Genomic DNA, 17,627 nt, shown 5'->3' with positions numbered 1-17,627 from the left:
TGGTAGGTTCCCTTTTGGCAGATATGAGTTTTTTTAATTAATATATATTTTAATTACATTCCAGTTTACTGCCCCTTTATGCAAGGACTTTCCAGATGCAAGGAGGCATTTTATCTAAGATTTTTACATCTGCATAAAATGTTATACTCTCAGACTAAGATTGCTCAGTGTTTGAAATGAGACAGGTTAACTTAACACTGTTCAGTTTACACTATAGCTGACTTCATTTTAAAATACATACAAACAAGCCTAAATCCTGCATTTAACCAGATCTAATGGTATGAGACTGAGTACCACAGCTTATAGTTTCACCAAGACCATATCGAGTACAGCATTTTCAAAATTCATAATTACAGCTGACAGATGGGAATATTTGTACACCATATTTGAAGCAGTGCTCTTGGTTGGGGAAAATGGGGGGAAAAAAACAAACATATGTCAACCTTTCAAAAGTACTTTTCTTCATCTAGCCATCTACCGAGATCATTAATGTACAATTTTGAATTCACAGAATTATTTTTGTTTGCACATTTACAAATATGATTCTTTAAAAAGTGATCTCTTAATTTCTGGAATTTGTTTTATCATGCATGTCACACACTGTTGATTTAGGGGATGCAATGTGCAGACATTTTACCTCCTGTGAGTGTTTCTGTGGGTGTCTGTGTTTATGTCTTTGTTTTTGCTTGTGTCTCTGAGTGTGTATGTATTTTTTTTCTGTGGGTCTCTCTGTGAGGGTGAGTGTGTATGTCTTTGTGCATTTTCTGTGGATGTCTCTGTGTGGGTGTATGTATGTCTGTGTTTTCTGTGGATGTCTCTGTGAGGGTGTGTGCGTATGTCTGCATTTTTGTGGGTGTCTCTGTGAGTGTGTGTGTATGTCTTTGTGTGTTTTCTGTGGATGTCTCAGTGAGGGTGTGTATGTATGTCTTTGTGTGTTTTCTGTGGGTGTCTCTCTGTGTGTGTGGGTGTCTTTGTGTGTTTTCTGAGGCTGTCTCTGTCATTGTTTCCTTGGGTTTATGTGCAAGTTTGAGTTTGTGTGTGTGTGTCCATTGTCTGTCCCTTTAAGGACATTTTGACCTTACTACTGATTATTCACATCTTTCTACAGACTTTGAGACTAATGACACCTTTCCGGGAGTCACCAATCCACCATTTAACCTTTAAATTATTGTTTAGGCAGTTCAGGGCCCTTCCTTTCAACCACTGCATGCTGTTGGCATCTTCATTGACAAAAAGATAATCAGAACTTCATATTTTGTCTTGTAAATCTCCTTTTTTGACAATACTGTAGTCTACCTCATTACTTGTCAGGTCAATGTAAACAAGTGCTGAGTGTCTGTTTGGGTTTCTGTGTCTGAGTGTGTTTGTGTGTTTCTTTGCGTGTCTGCTAGAGTGTCTATGTGAATCCTTATGTGTGAGTGTGTGTTTCAGTGTATGAGGGGGCCTGATCAATCGTTAAGTCAGGGGCCCCAAAATTTCTAGTGGTGGCCCTGAGGGGTATTAATATGAATTATATGACAATTAAAGTCAGTACATATTAAAAATATAGAAAATCACACAAAAATGGGCTTTCACATAACTGATGTGTAGTAAAATTAATATATAAAACATTTGGGAAAACATAAGAGTGACAAAACATGATCCTGGTTATATTGTATGCAATGCCTAATTGTAATAAATGAAACTTAAAGGGACACTGAACCCACATTTTTTCTTTCATGATTCAGATAGAGCATGCAATTTTAAGCAACTTTCTAATTTACTCCTATTATCAATTTTTTCCCATTCTCTTGGTATCTTTATTTGAAAAGCAATACGTTTAGATGCTGGCCCATTTTTGGTGAACAACCTGGGTTGTCCTTGCTGATTGGACAGCACCAATAAACAAGTGCTATCCATGGTTCTGAACCAAAAAATGTCTAGCTCCTTAGGTTAGATGCCTTCTTTTTCAAATAAAGATAGCAAGAGAACGAAGAAAAGGTGTTAATAGGAGTAAATTAGAAAGTTGCTTAAAATTGCATGCTCTATCTGAATCATGAAAGAAAAAAATTGGGTTTAGTGTCCCTTAAAAGGACGTTGTACACAATAATTTTTTGCATAAATGTTTTGTAGATGATCCATTTATATAGCCCATCTGGGTGTGTTTTTATAAAAATGTATAGTTTTGCTTATTTTTTTAAGAACATTGTGCTGATTTTCAGACTCCTAACCAAGCCCCCCAGTGTCAGATGCATACATGTGTTTACAGACCCCTGCAGGCTCCTGTTTATATTATCTGTCTTTTCATATGCAGGGAAGGGGGGAGGTAGGGAGTGTCTGCTATTCTTGTTTACCCAGCCCCTTTCAGTGGGTGTCCCAGACTACCTCATCAACAGTGCTAAACTGGGAGCTTCTAAGTAAGTTTTTACAAGGTTTTATACTGTATTTTTAGATCAGTATCTGTCCATATTACATTAATAGTGTTTATTACATGCAGTTATATGAAAATTGGTGTATATTGTCCCTTTTATCATACAGGAAAGCAAATACTGTTTATTTTATTTTTTTTAATGGTTTTTATAAAAGCCAGGAAATTTTAAATGTAAAGCCCTCACCTACCATCTTGGAGATTTTTGACATCACCAGGTTCTTCACAAATAGTATCCATCACATATCTCCCATCACAAATAATATCACCTAAATCGGTGACATCACACATTACATGGCATGGTATTTATCAGTGATGACGTTTCACATTATGAAATTTGTTAAAAATGATTTATTCTTTAAATCTCTACCTCGCAAATTGCTTATCTATAATGCTGTAATACTATTGTGGTATATACATATATGCCACCATAATATGCATTATTTCTTTTATATTTTTTATATTATTAATATAAATCCTTTTTTTTCCCCAGGCATTGGTATCCTTTAGAGATGTTGCTGTTTATTTCTGTGAAGATGACTGGGTATGCCTAGACGAATGGCAAAAGGAAATGTATAGGAATGTAATGCAAGAAATTCATGGTGTTTTGATGGCCATGGGTAAATGCATGTTTAATTGTACATTGATGCAGATAGTAAGTTTTTGTCTACTTTTTTTTTATATTAAAGTGCCATAAAACATGTTGAGATCTGTGCATATCCTAAAAGGGCTAATTAAGTAAAAATAGTTTTCTTAAAAAAAAATGTTTAAAAATTGCTGGCAAGTGTTTAAAAAATAATTTTCAAAAATAAGCAAAATTTGTTACATAGCCATGCTTTCTGGAGTAGTTTGACCCACCCCCCTTATTAGCGTTTAGCACTTCTGTTCACTTCTGCATTCTAACAAATCAAAGGTAGATATAGATACAGCCATAGAAGGAATTGTGTGGGGGGAGTTAGAGCTGTACAATTCGGAAACTAAAGAGAAAGGGTTAATGGCGTGGCATATTATATTTTGTCTCTATCCCAACTTGTTTTATGTCCCTTTTACATAGTTACTTTTTGTTGCTAAATATACTATTGGGTCATATTTTAATCTCTAGATTTCTACTTTATTGTTAGGCTAATTTGACATTTTCTACATGTTTTCTGGCTGTATTATAAAATGTATTTTTATGCCACATTGCAACACAGACAGAACAATTTTTAATACATCTAGAGTTTGCTCTGTAGCTGATTTTTGTTTTAGTAGTTAATTTTATTTATTTGCTTTTTTGTGTGTGTATTACAGTCTTGCTATTTCAAATGATTTATTTACAAAAAATTGATAACCTTTTCTACAAGAACTAATGTATTAATTATTTTTATACTTAGGATACACAATCAGCAATCCTAATGTTTTGATAAGGATTCAGAATACGAAAAGAACTAAACTTGACAAGACTACTGATAGGACTAAACAGAAGAGCAATTGTAATTTCTCTGCAGGTAGCGGATGATCTTTCATCTCTTATTTATTAATAAAAAAAATTATAAAAAGTCAAATAAGTAAATCATTACAAAATCAATGAAACTCCAAGAGAAAGGCTGCTCCAGCCTTGGCAATTTAATATAAAAAGACCTTTATTGTGCCATGTTCCACAAAAAAAAAAAACAACGTTTCAGACCTACATTAGGTCCTTAGAAAAGACTAAGGACCTAATGTAGGTCTGAAACGTTTTTTTTGTTTTGTTTTTTTTTGTTGTTTTTTTTTTTGTGGACCATGGCACAATAAAGGTATTTTTATGTTAAATTGCCAAGGCTGGAGCAGCCTTTATTTTGGAGTTTCATTGATGTGGATGAATTGGCTGCCTCCTGGCTCCTGTTTTGAAACAAAAAAGGGAGCCAATGGCACTACTATATTATTTAAAGGACTTCTGCTAATGCATTGAATACCCAAGTCAAATATCATTGGGTTCATGAAATGGTGCTGTGTTTATTGACAACTTATGAAGAGAAAACAGGAAAAAAATCCTCTAGAAGTATACACGATTAGCACTCCAGAGTCCTCTTCTATAATTTTATACAATAAACAGTTCGAAAATAGTTATAAGTGGTCTCCCTCTAGGGGATTAAGGTACCAAGGTCAGTTAAAATATAACTTTTAATTAAATATTACTAAAAACAACATAGAACTTTAAAAACACGACCTGAAGCAAGGACAGCGTGACAATATATAGTTAAGTTGTCTGTGTGACACAAGACTACTAGTGTAAAAGAATGCTCCTGTAATAGCAACTATGGATACCCTAGCTTTGGTATTGAGTGAATGAGAAGTAATCTAAAAATGACTCTGTGTCTACTCAGACACAAGAGAACAGGTGGTACTAATGATTTTCTATGCTGCAATAGCAATATTCAGATTATAACAAGAATAAATCATTTGCTGAGATAGCAACAATGTTATAGAATAAACATAATAACTACTACTGGCTGGTAATATTAATGTGTGACAACACCTAATGAATCTCCCAGTGTTAGCTGAAAGAATTATAAATCACATCCAAGATAGAGAATATCAGGTTATACTAGTAGTCCTGAAAATACTGGTAGTAAGTGTGCCTAAGCAAAAAATAATAATAATGGTTAGTAATAAACCTATTATTATAAATAATTTCTTGATAGAACTAAATACAGAGTTGTGATTCTTAATTCAGTATCACTACTATATATTTGTGAATTACTAGTAGATATAAATTAGTGTTAACCATCAGCTTATCAAAGCGGGTAGCACTCCCCAATGGAGCTAAGTGTGACGTATGAGGTTTTAATCAAGTATCAGCACTGAATCGTGATGTTAATATTAAAGTATACAATTAAGAGTATGGTTAAGATTCAAATTATGCTAAATACATAGGGGCTGTCATGGCATACTATTGAAAACTCAGAGTTTCATCATGTATTTTCAGTAGATAATTAACCTACAGTATTAAAGCATAACTTCAAAGAGCTTATGTATGTGAATGATTAACCCCTACTATTGCAACATTGTTCAACATATAAACACTGCAGTAAATTCCAATCCTGACAGTGGTAATTAAATTCCAACCTGACAGTGGTAATTAAATTCACTCTTAATGAAGGTAGTGTGTCCAAGTCAGGTTAAGTAATTTTTTTTTAAATAAACAACCAAAGGCATGAAATGTGGTATCATTATATAGAATTATGTAATTCTTTGTATAATCTTTATTAATATATATGATACATGTGATTACTGTCTCCTGATAGAAGATAAATTTTGCACAGTCTTACAATATTTCTCATTAGATGATAGCATATGCGGTTATAGATAAATAACTGCCGAGAGAGGTAATGTGTAAGATCCACCCAGAATGATCACAAACTTGGTGATGCTACAGTCTGAGTCAATGCCGATAAGAGCAGTGTATATATAGCCCAAGGATTGTAATGGACTTATTAATACTGCGGTTCTATTATAAATAGGCAACAGATTGAGTTATATTGCCACTGGTTGCCACATTTTGCTAGTTAAGTGTGAATTATTAACAGCCCAGTCAAGACTGAAAACCCGTAGTGTTAGTTATCACCAGCTTAGCAATACATTGGTGAAGCTTATCAATTAGGAGTAACTAGACTCCTCACCAGATCCTAACATGTTTCGCCGCTTGTCGGCTTTGTCTAAGAGTGCGCGTGCGGCGCGCTATGATGAGTTTATATAACCTCCTGGTATAACCCCGCTTCCCATTGGTGACGTTAGTTTGAATGGGTGTGTTGTAATGACGCATGTTAATTTATCAGTAACTATTTGTAATTATGTGACAAACATATGACACAGAAAAAATGTATACCACACAAGGAAATATATCCTTAGTAATTAAGCTTTACTAACCTTAAGCTTAATTACTAAGCATATTTCCTTGTGTGGTATACATTTTTTCTGTGTCGTACGTTTGTCACATTTTTCTACACATTCTTTCTATTTTCTTTTGTTTAATCACCAATCACTTGTACCATATTGCATTAGTATCCAACAATCCCATGTACAGTAGTAGGTTTCCAAATAATTACTCCAGCCTTGTACTTATCACTATTTGACTTGAAACTGATATGCTCACCATAAGAACAAGACAAGGAGCTCCATTTAATCGCTGCAGATTAACACGCGTCATTACAACACACCCATTCAAACTAACGTCACCAATGGGAGGCGGGCTTATACCAGAAGGTTATATAAATTCATCATAGCGCGCCACGCGCGCACTCTTTGACAAAGCCAACAAGCAGCGAAACATGTTAGGGTCTGGTGAGGAGTCTAGTGAACTCCTGTGTTTTAGGGCGTCCTGAGGTTACGAATAGCGTGACTCTTTACTATATTAAGTGATTTAATTTTCAGAATGCTTCCTAGTTACTCCTAAATGTTAAGCTTCACCAATGTATTGCTAAGCTGGTGATAACTAACACTACGGGTTTTCAGTCTTGACTGGGCTGTTAATAATTCACACTTAACTAGCAAAATATGGCAACCAGTGGCGATATAACTCAATCTGTTGCCTATTTATATTAGAACCGCAGTATTAATAAGTCCATTACAATCCTTGGGCTATATATACACTGCTCTCATTGGCATTGACTCAGACTGTAGCATCACCAAGTTTGTGATCATTCTGAGTGGATCTTACACATTACCTCTCTCGGCAGTTATGTATCTATAACCGCTTATGCTATCATCTAATGAGAAATATTGTAAGACTGCGCAAAATGTATCTTCTATCAGGAGACAGTAATAACATGTATCATATATATTAATAAAGATTATACAAAGAATTACATAATTCTATATAATGATGCCACATTTCATGCCTTTGGTTGTTTATTTAAAAAAATGTACTTAACCTGACTTGGACACACTACCTTCATTAAAGGGACAGTAAAGTATAAATTAAACTTTCATTATTCAGATAGGACTTTTAATTTTAATTGACTTTCCAATTTACTTTTATCATCAAATTTGCTTTTTTTCTCTTGGTATTCTTAGTTTAAACTAAACATAGGTAGGCTCATATGCTAATTTCTAAGCCTTTGAGGGCTGCCTCTTATCACATGCTTTTTAAATCTCTTTTCAACACAAAGAGACAGAAAGTACACGTTGGCCATATAGATAACACTGTGTTCAGGCACAGGGGGTTATTTAAGATTTAGCACAAAACAATGCTAAATTTAAGACAATAGATAATAAACAGTCACAGTCATGTGATCAGGGGGCTGGAAGAAGGTTCCTAGATACAAGGTAATCACAAAGGTAAAAAGTACATTAATATAACTGTGTTGGTTATGCAAAACTGGGGAATGAGTAATAAAGGGATTATCTATCTTTTAAAACAATAACAATTCTATGGTTGACTGTCCCTTTAAGAGTGAATTTAATTACCACTGTCAGGTTGGAATTTACTGCAGTGTTTATATGTTGAACAACGTTGCAATAGTAGGGGTTAATCATTCACATACATAAGCTCTTTGAAGTTATGCTTTAATACTGTAGGTTAATTATCTACTGAAAATACATGATAATACTCTGAGTTTTCAATAGTATGCCATGACAGCCCCTATGTATTTAGCATAATTTGAATCTTAATCATACTCTTAATTGTATACTTTAATATTAACATCACGATTCAGTGCTGATACTTGATTAAAACCTCATACGTCACACTTAGCTCCATTGGGGAGTGCTTTGATAAGCTGATGGTTAACACTAATTTATATCTACTAGTAATTCACAAATATATAGTAGTGATACTGAATTAAGAATCACAACTCTGTATTTAGTTCTATCAAGAAATTATTTATAATAGGTTTATTACTAACCATTATTATTATTTTTTGCTTAGGCACACTTACTACCAGTATTTTCAGGACTACTACTATAACCTGATATACTCTATCTTGGATGTGATTTACCCAGGACATACTTGAAAACGAGAGAAATCTCAATGTATCCTTCCTGGTAAAATATTTTATAAATAAATAAATTTACAATTCTTTCAGCTAACACTGGGAGATTCATTAGGTGTTGTCACACATTCATATTACCAGCCAGTAGTAGTTATTATGTTTATTCTATAACATTGTTGCCATCTCAGCAAATGATTTATTCTTGTTATAATCTGAATATTGCTATTGCAGCATAGAAAATCATTAGTACCACCTGTTCTCTTGTGTCTGAGTAGACACAGAGTCATTTTTAGATTACTTCTCATTCACTCAATACCAAAGCTAGGGTATCCATAGTTTCTATTACAGGAGCATTATTTTACACTAGTAGTCTTGTGTCACACAGACAACTTAACTATATATTGTCACGCTGTCCTTGCTTCAGGTCGTGTTTTTAAAGTTCTATGTTGTTTTTAGTAATATTTAATTAAGTTATATTTCTCCAACATAGGTGTGTCCGGTCCACGGCGTCATCCTTACTTGTGGGATATTCTCTTCCCCAACAGGAAATGGCAAAGAGCCCAGCAAAGCTGGTCACATGATCCCTCCTAGGCTCCGCCTACCCCAGTCATTCTCTTTGCCGTTGTACAGGCAACATCTCCACGGAGATGGCTTAGAGTTTTTTAGTGTTTAACTGTAGTTTTTATTATTCAATCAAGAGTTTGTTATTTTGAAATAGTGCTGGTATGTACTATTTACTCAGAAACAGAAAAGAGATGAAGATTTCTGTTTGTATGAGGAAAATGATTTTAGCAACCGTCACTAAAATCCATGGCTGTTCCACACAGGACTGTTGAGAGCAATTAACTTCAGTTGGGGGAACAGTGAGCAGTCTCTTGCTGCTTGAGGTATGACACATTCTAACAAGACGATGTAATGCTGGAAGCTGTCATTTTCCCTCTGGGATCCGGTAAGCCATGTTTATTACGATTGTAAATAAGGGCTTCAAAAAGGGCTTATTAAGACTGTAGACTTTTTTTGGGCTAAATCGATTGATTATTAACACATTTTTAGCCTTGAGGAATCATTTTATCTGGGTATTTTGATATAATAATATCGGCAGGCACTGTTTTAGACACCTTATTCTTTAGGGGCTTTCCCAAAGCATAGGCAGAGCCTCATTTTCGCGCCGGTGTTGCGCACTTGTTTTTGAGAGGCATGGCATGCAGTCGCATGTGAGAGGAGCTCTGATACTTAGAAAAGACTTTCTGAAGGCGTCATTTGGTATCGTATTCCCCTTGGGGCTTGGTTGGGTCTCAGCAAAGCAGATACCAGGGACTGTAAAGGGGTTAAAGTTCAAAACGGCTCCGGTTCCGTTATTTTAAGGGTTAAAGCTTCCAAATTTGGTGTGCAATACTTTTAAGGCTTTAAGACACTGTGGTGAAAATTTGGTAAATTTTGAACAATTCCTTCATGTTTTTTCGCATTTGCAGTAATAAAGTGTGTTCAGTTTAAAATTTAAAGTGACAGTAACGGTTTTATTTTAAAACGTTTTTTGTACTTGTTATCAAGTTTATGCCTGTTTAACATGTCTGAACTACCAGATAGACTGTGTTCTGAATGTGGGGAAGCCAGAATTCCTATTCATTTAAATAAATGTGATTTATGTGACAATGACAATGATGCCCAAGATGATTCCTCAAGTGAGGGGAGTAAGCATGGTACTGCATCATTCCCTCCTTCGTCTACACGAGTCTTGCCCACTCAGGAGGCCCCTAGTACATCTAGCGCGCCAATACTCCTTACTATGCAACAATTAACGGCTGTAATGGATAATTCTGTCAAAAACATTTTAGCCAAAATGAACACTTACCAGCGTAAGCGTGACTGCTCTGTTTTAGATACTGAAGAGCATGACGACGCTGATAATAATGGTTCTGAAGGGCCCCTAACCCAGTCTGATGGGGCCAGGGAGGTTTTGTCTGAGGGAGAAATTACTGATTCAGGGAACATTTCTCAACAAGCTGAACCTGATGTGATTACGTTTAAATTTAAGTTGGAACATCTCCGCATTCTGCTCAAGGAGGTATTATCCACTCTGGATGATTGTGACAAGTTGGTCATCCCAGAGAAACTATGTAAAATGGACAAGTTCCTAGAGGTCCCGGGACTCCCAGAAGCTTTTCCTATACCCAAGCGGGTGGCAGACATTGTTAATAAAGAATGGGAAAGGCCCGGTATTCCTTTCGTCCCTCCCCCCATATTTAAAAAATTGTTTCCTATGGTCGACCCCAGAAAGGACTTATGGCAGACAGTCCCCAAGGTCGAGGGAGCGGTTTCCACTTTAAACAAACGCACCACTATACCCATAGAGGATAGTTGTGCTTTTAAAGATCCTATGGATAAAAAATTAGAAGGTTTACTTAAAAAGATGTTTGTTCAGCAGGGTTACCTTCTACAACCTATTTCATGCATTGTCCCTGTAGCTACAGCCGCATGTTTCTGGTTCGATGAGCTGATAAAGGCGGTCGATAGTGATTCTCCCCCTTATGAGGAGATTATGGACAGAATCAATGCTCTCAAATTGGCTAATTCTTTCACCCTAGACGCCACTTTGCAATTGGCTAGGTTAGCGGCTAAGAATTCAGGGTTTGCTATTGTGGCGCGCAGAGCGCTTTGGTTGAAATCTTGGTCAGCTGATGCGTCTTCCAAGAACAAGCTACTTAACATTCCTTTCAAGGGGAAAACGCTGTTTGGCCCTGACTTGAAAGAGATTATCTCTGATATCACTGGGGGTAAGGGCCACGCCCTTCCTCAGGATCGGCCTTTCAAGGCAAAAAATAAACCTAATTTTCGTCCCTTTCGTAGAAACGGACCAGCCCAAAGTGCTACGTCCTCTAAGCAAGAGGGTAATACTTCTCAAGCCAAGCCAGCTTGGAGACCAATGCAAGGCTGGAACAAGGGAAAGCAGGCCAAGAAACCTGCCACTGCTACCAAGACAGCATGAAATGTTGGCCCCCGATCCGGGACCGGATCTGGTGGGGGGCAGACTCTCTCTCTTCGCTCAGGCTTGGGCAAGAGATGTTCTGGATCCTTGGGCGCTAGAAATAGTCTCCCAAGGTTATCTTCTGGAATTCAAGGGGCTTCCCCCAAGGGGGAGGTTCCACAGGTCTCAGTTGTCTTCAGACCACATAAAAAGACAGGCATTCTTACATTGTGTAGAAGACCTGTTAAAAATGGGAGTGATTCATCCTGTTCCATTAAGAGAACAAGGGATGGGGTTCTACTCCAATCTGTTCATAGTTCCCAAAAAAGAGGGAACGTTCAGACCAATCTTAGATCTCAAGATCTTAAACAAGTTTCTCAAGGTTCCATCGTTCAAGATGGAAACCATTCGAACTATTCTTCCTTCCATCCAGGAAGGTCAATTCATGACCACAGTGGATTTAAAGGATGCGTATCTACATATTCCTATCCACAAGGAACATCATCGGTTCCTAAGGTTCGCATTCCTGGACAAGCATTACCAGTTCGTGGCGCTTCCTTTCGGATTAGCCACTGCTCCAAGGATTTTCACAAAGGTACTAGGGTCCCTTCTAGCTGTGCTAAGACCAAGGGGCATTGCTGTAGTACCTTACTTGGACGACATTCTGATTCAAGCGTCGTCCCTTCCTCAAGCAAAGGCTCACACGGACATTGTCCTGGCCTTTCTCAGATCTCACGGATGGAAAGTGAACGTGGAAAAGAGTTCTCTATCTCCGTCAACAAGGGTTCCCTTCTTGGGAACAATAATAGACTCCTTAGAAATGAGGATTTTTCTGACAGAGGCCAGAAAAACAAAACTTCTAGACTCTTGTCGGATACTTCATTCCGTTCCTCTTCCTTCCATAGCGCAGTGCATGGAAGTGATCGGTTTGATGGTAGCGGCAATGGACATAGTTCCTTTTGCGCACATTCATCTAAGACCATTACAACTGTGCATGCTCAGTCAGTGGAATGGGGACTATACAGACTTGTCTCCGAAGATACAAGTAAATCAGAGGACCAGAGACTCACTCCGTTGGTGGCTGTCCCTGGACAACCTGTCACAAGGGATGACATTCCGCAGACCGGAGTGGGTCATCGTCACGACCGACGCCAGTCTGATGGGCTGGGGCGCGGTCTGGGGATCCCTGAAAGCTCAGGGTCTTTGGTCTCGGGAAGAATCTCTTCTACCGATAAATATTCTGGAACTGAGAGCGATATTCAATGCTCTCAAGGCTTGGCCTCAGCTAGCGAGGGCCAAGCTCATACGGTTTCAATCAGACAACATGACAACTGTTGCGTACATCAACCATCAGGGGGGAACAAGGAGTTCCCTAGCGATGGAAGAAGTGACCAAAATCATTCTATGGGCGGAGTCTCACTCCTGCCACCTGTCTGCTATCCACATCCCAGGAGTGGAAAATTGGGAAGCGGATTTTCTGAGTCGTCAGACATTGCATCCGGGGGAGTGGGAACTCCATCCGGAAATCTTTGCCCAAGTCACTCAGCTGTGGGGCATTCCAGACATGGATCTGATGGCCTCTCGTCAGAACTTCAAAGTTCCTTGCTACGGGTCCAGATCCAGGGATCCCAAGGCGGCTCTAGTGGATGCACTAGTAGCACCTTGGACCTTCAAACTAGCTTATGTGTTCCCGCCGTTTCCTCTCATCCCCAGGCTGGTAGCCAGGATCAATCAGGAGAGGGCGTCGGTGATCTTGATAGCTCCTGCGTGGCCACGCAGGACTTGGTATGCAGATCTGGTGAATATGTCATCGGCTCCACCTTGGAAGCTACCTTTGAGACGAGACCTTCTTGTTCAGGGTCCGTTCGAACATCCGAATCTGGTTTCACTCCAGCTGACTGCTTGGAGATTGAACGCTTGATCTTATCGAAGCGAGGGTTCTCAGATTCTGTTATCGATACTCTTGTTCAGGCCAGAAAGCCTGTAACTAGAAAGATTTACCACAAAATTTGGAAAAAATATATCTGTTGGTGTGAATCTAAAGGATTCCCTTGGGACAAGGTTAAGATTCCTAAGATTCTATCCTTCCTTCAAGAAGGATTGGAAAAAGGATTATCTGCTAGTTCCCTGAAGGGACAGATTTCTGCCTTGTCTGTGTTACTTCACAAAAAGCTGGCAGCTGTGCCAGATGTTCAAGCCTTTGTTCAGGCTCTGGTTAGAATTAAGCCTGTTTACAAACCTTTGACTCCTCCTTGGAGTCTCAACTTAGTTCTTTCAGTTCTTCAGGGGGTTCCGTTTGAACCCCTACATTCCGTTGATATTAAGTTATTATCTTGGAAAGTTTTGTTTTTAGTTGCGATTTCTTCTGCTAGAAGAGTTTCAGAATTATCTGCTCTGCAGTGTTCTCCTCCTTATCTGGTGTTCCATGCAGATAAGGTGGTTTTACGTACTAAACCTGGTTTTCTTCCAAAAGTTGTTTCTAACAAAAACATTAACCAGGAGATTATCGTACCTTCTCTGTGTCCGAAACCAGTGTCAAAGAAGGAACGTTTGTTGCACAATCTGGATGTTGTTCGCGCTCTAAAATTCTATTTAGATGCTACAAAGGATTTTAGACAAACATCTTCCTTGTTTGTTGTTTATTCCGGTAAAAGGAGAGGTCAAAAAGCAACTTCTACCTCTCTCTCTTTTTGGATTAAAAGCATCATCAGATTGGCTTACGAGACTGCCGGACGGCAGCCTCCCGAAAGAATCACGGCTCATTCCACTAGGGCTGTGGCTTCCACATGGGCCTTCAAGAACGAGGCTTCTGTTGATCAGATATGTAGGGCAGCGACTTGGTCTTCACTGCACACTTTTACCAAATTTTACAAGTTTGATACTTTTGCTTCTTCTGAGGCTATTTTTGGGAGAAAGGTTTTGCAAGCCGTGGTGCCTTCCATTTAGGTGACCTGATTTGCTCCCTCCCTTCATCCGTGTCCTAAAGCTTTGGTATTGGTTCCCACAAGTAAGGATGACGCCGTGGACCGGACACACCTATGTTGGAGAAAACAGAATTTATGTTTACCTGATAAATTACTTTCTCCAACGGTGTGTCCGGTCCACGGCCCGCCCTGGTTTTTTTAATCAGGTCTGATAATTTATTTTCTTTAACTACAGTCACCACGGTACCATATGGTTTCTCCTATGCAAATATTCCTCCTTAACGTCGGTCGAATGACTGGGGTAGGCGGAGCCTAGGAGGGATCATGTGACCAGCTTTGCTGGGCTCTTTGCCATTTCCTGTTGGGGAAGAGAATATCCCACAAGTAAGGATGACGCCGTGGACCGGACACACCGTTGGAGAAAGTAATTTATCAGGTAAACATAAATTCTGTTTTTAACTGACCTTGGTACCTTAATCCCCTAGAGGGAGACCACTTATAACTATTTTTGAACTGTTTATTGTATAAAATTATTGTAGGCGGACTCTGGAGTGCTAATCGTGTATACTTCTAGAGGAATTTTTTCCTCTGTTTTCTCTCCTGGCTCCTGTGCCTAACTGGCTGCTGTTCCCTACCTAGGGTTGCCACCTCAGTCATGTTTTCCTGGACACTTATGAGTTACGCATGCTGCAGGGTAATCATGGCGGAACATATATTTTGCCTCTGAACAGCACATGAATAGTTCTGATGAACAGCACAATACATGTTCCTCCCTGCACACCCTACAACATGTGTAACTCATAAGTGTCCAGGAAAACATGGCCGAGGTGGCAACCCTATCCCTACCTATTGTTTGCTCAATTACAAGATCAATGGTAGGAATCAACAAAAAATATGATTTCATGAGTGACTTGAGACCCGATTTTTTTTTTTTTTATCCCCCCCTATAATTTTATAATGTACGCGTCTAGTTCACATTCAGACCCCCACACAATAAGTTAAGCATCTCTCAGGCTGACATTTGGCTTTATAAAATCCTTTGAGGGACCTTGCAGTATTCATGAGAATTTTTAACTAATGAGCCTTTTTAACTAATCTTTGCTAGAACCAGGAGATTTAGGTAATTAGGCTCTTAAAGTGAGGGTAAATCCTAGAATTTGTGAAACGCTAGGATTTACCAGTGGAACAAATAAAGCTTCTTTATTTGTTTGCAGCGTTCGCCACACTGAGCTGCTCAGGCAGCCCACGGCAGAACACTATTTGCTGTGAGGTGACGCTTCCACCTCTTAGCAAATAGCCGTGCGTTCCAACTGGCACCAAGCCGGATACCCTGCACTGCTAACGCAAACGCTAGGATTTACCATCACTTTAAAGTCTGTCTTTAAAGTAATGATTTTACAAATTTATTCTTTTATTACATTTTTATTTTTAAAAACGTTTGCAGTATATTTGTATGTATGTTAATTTTATTGAGTTATGTGATACTGCAGGTCAGTGTGTATTTATTTTGAAGCTCAAGTGTTCTGGGCTTGAACTTTAATTCTACAACTTCTCAGCTCATTTATCAATAGGCAATATCAACTATTGACCCAGCTAGCAATCTAAAGAATTATTTTTTCTACCCAAAGTGCCGATTGAGGACTTACTGAAAATGTATGTAGCTTTTAACTATTTTAGCAAAATAACCCATGCACCTAACAAATTATATATATATATATATATATATTTATTTTTTATGTGTGTTACTGATTTAACCCCTTAGTTGCCAGTAACATACAACAGCAATACACCTTTTGGTTACCGGTAAATTTAAAGTGATTTTGACTTCTTGCTTAATTTGGATTAATACATTGATTGCACCATAATATGGGCTAGATAACTAGTGGCACGCTTACTGTTGCGGCTCTTTGCACACGTCAGAAGTAGCGCACGTATTACAAGTTAAAAGTAGACTTGTTCACTTGAGTGCAATTGAATTTAACGCGCTTTAGGATAGAGCAACCTCAGAGTCCTGGTTAACTGCTACGCAAAAAAGTTGCACAAAACACATCAAAAATATCTTTCAAAGTACAGTTACACTCATAACACTGTCTAATAAAAATATATTTAAAAAAATATTGCATAAAAAATTATAAGGGCTCAAAAATAGGTCTCAGGTGTTAGAAAAAAAATAAAAGCACTGCAAATGGATTTTATATATTTTAGCAAAATACCTCCAGATGCATATGTAAAGAAATATGTATTTATGAATAAATAGAACATATTCTTCTATGTGAAGAACATTGGAATGTGAAAATATTCATATTTAATGTCGGGTTAGCGCACATGAGAAAATGCGATTGAGTTTGCATTCAAATAAGAGTGTTTTTTTTTTCACTTTGCGTTCCGTTGAAGTCAATGGGGGAATACATTAACGCGGACCTGATATTCGGACTTTTAGTGTGCATCGGGTTAGTGATCATGCGAAAAACTTTTTACTTTCAACTTGTAATACGCAAAAGCCTGCATTTAGCGAAGTTAACACGCAAGCGCAAACTACAACTCTACTCATAATTTAGCCCTATATAAGGGCATTAAATAGGCTACATTATTTAAACCATCAGTTGCCTTAATATGCCAGCACCAGTATTTCAGTGCCAATTTACCAAGATCTGGTAGCCAAGCTCTGCTTTCTCCTTCCCCTTCTTTCTCTTTCCTTCAACGTATGGAATGAAGCGGCAGCAAGGCAGAGTGACATGCATGGGAATTAGAATGGGGAAGAGAGCACTAAGGGCTAGATTTATCAACGCTGAGGCGTAGAGGGGAGCGTATATGCGCCCCTGTACGCCTCAGCTCGCCTGTGGCAGGGCGAAATTACCCGCAGGTAATTAACATTGCACACGAGCGCAATTTTGCGCTCGCGTGCAATCCCGCCCCCTGCCCACGCACAGCCAATCACGCGCGGGCAGGAGCTGTCAATCTCCTCAGTCGGACTCGACCGAGGAGATTGAATTTCGCCACAATAGAGGTGGCGAAGATGTTAGGGAAGCAGCGGTCTGGTGACCGCTGCTTGATAAATCGCGGCGAGCAAGTTCTTGTGAGAACTTGCTGCCGCAGGGGCTTGATAAATCTAGCCCAAAGTCACATGTCAAGGCAGCCAGGAAGAGAGTCCAGTGAATCCACAGCTGACTTGTTACATGTAGAGTCTTCCTGTCACATGTCATATTCTTATGTAAGGGGTCAGTAAGTGAGTGAATTTCACTAGTTGTATCTGCTGATTGTTTGGTTGTTTATTAGCATCTAAATGTGGAGCAGAGAGAAAATGACTTCTAACAAAAAGCATCACTTTTCAGATTTCAGTGTTCCATGAAAATGATTTTTTTTATTTTAAACCAAGTCTC

General features: G+C 38.5%; 1 protein-coding gene across 1 annotated transcript in view; it reads left to right on the top strand.

Annotated features, from left to right (window-relative positions):
• The window catches only part of LOC128638553 (zinc finger protein 239-like), a 71,950-nt gene that overhangs the window by 31,946 nt on the left and 22,377 nt on the right, over positions 1-17,627 (top strand). The window contains exons 4-5 of the mRNA XM_053690579.1: positions 2,901-3,062; positions 3,781-3,894. The gene's annotated coding sequence lies outside the window, so the exon portion shown is untranslated. The remainder of the gene's footprint in view (positions 1-2,900; positions 3,063-3,780; positions 3,895-17,627) is intronic.

This window comes from Bombina bombina, chromosome 8 (assembly GCF_027579735.1).
Source record: "Bombina bombina isolate aBomBom1 chromosome 8, aBomBom1.pri, whole genome shotgun sequence".
NCBI classification, from domain to species: Eukaryota; Metazoa; Chordata; class Amphibia; order Anura; family Bombinatoridae; genus Bombina; species Bombina bombina.
This window is presented reverse-complemented; position numbering and strand designations above follow the sequence as displayed.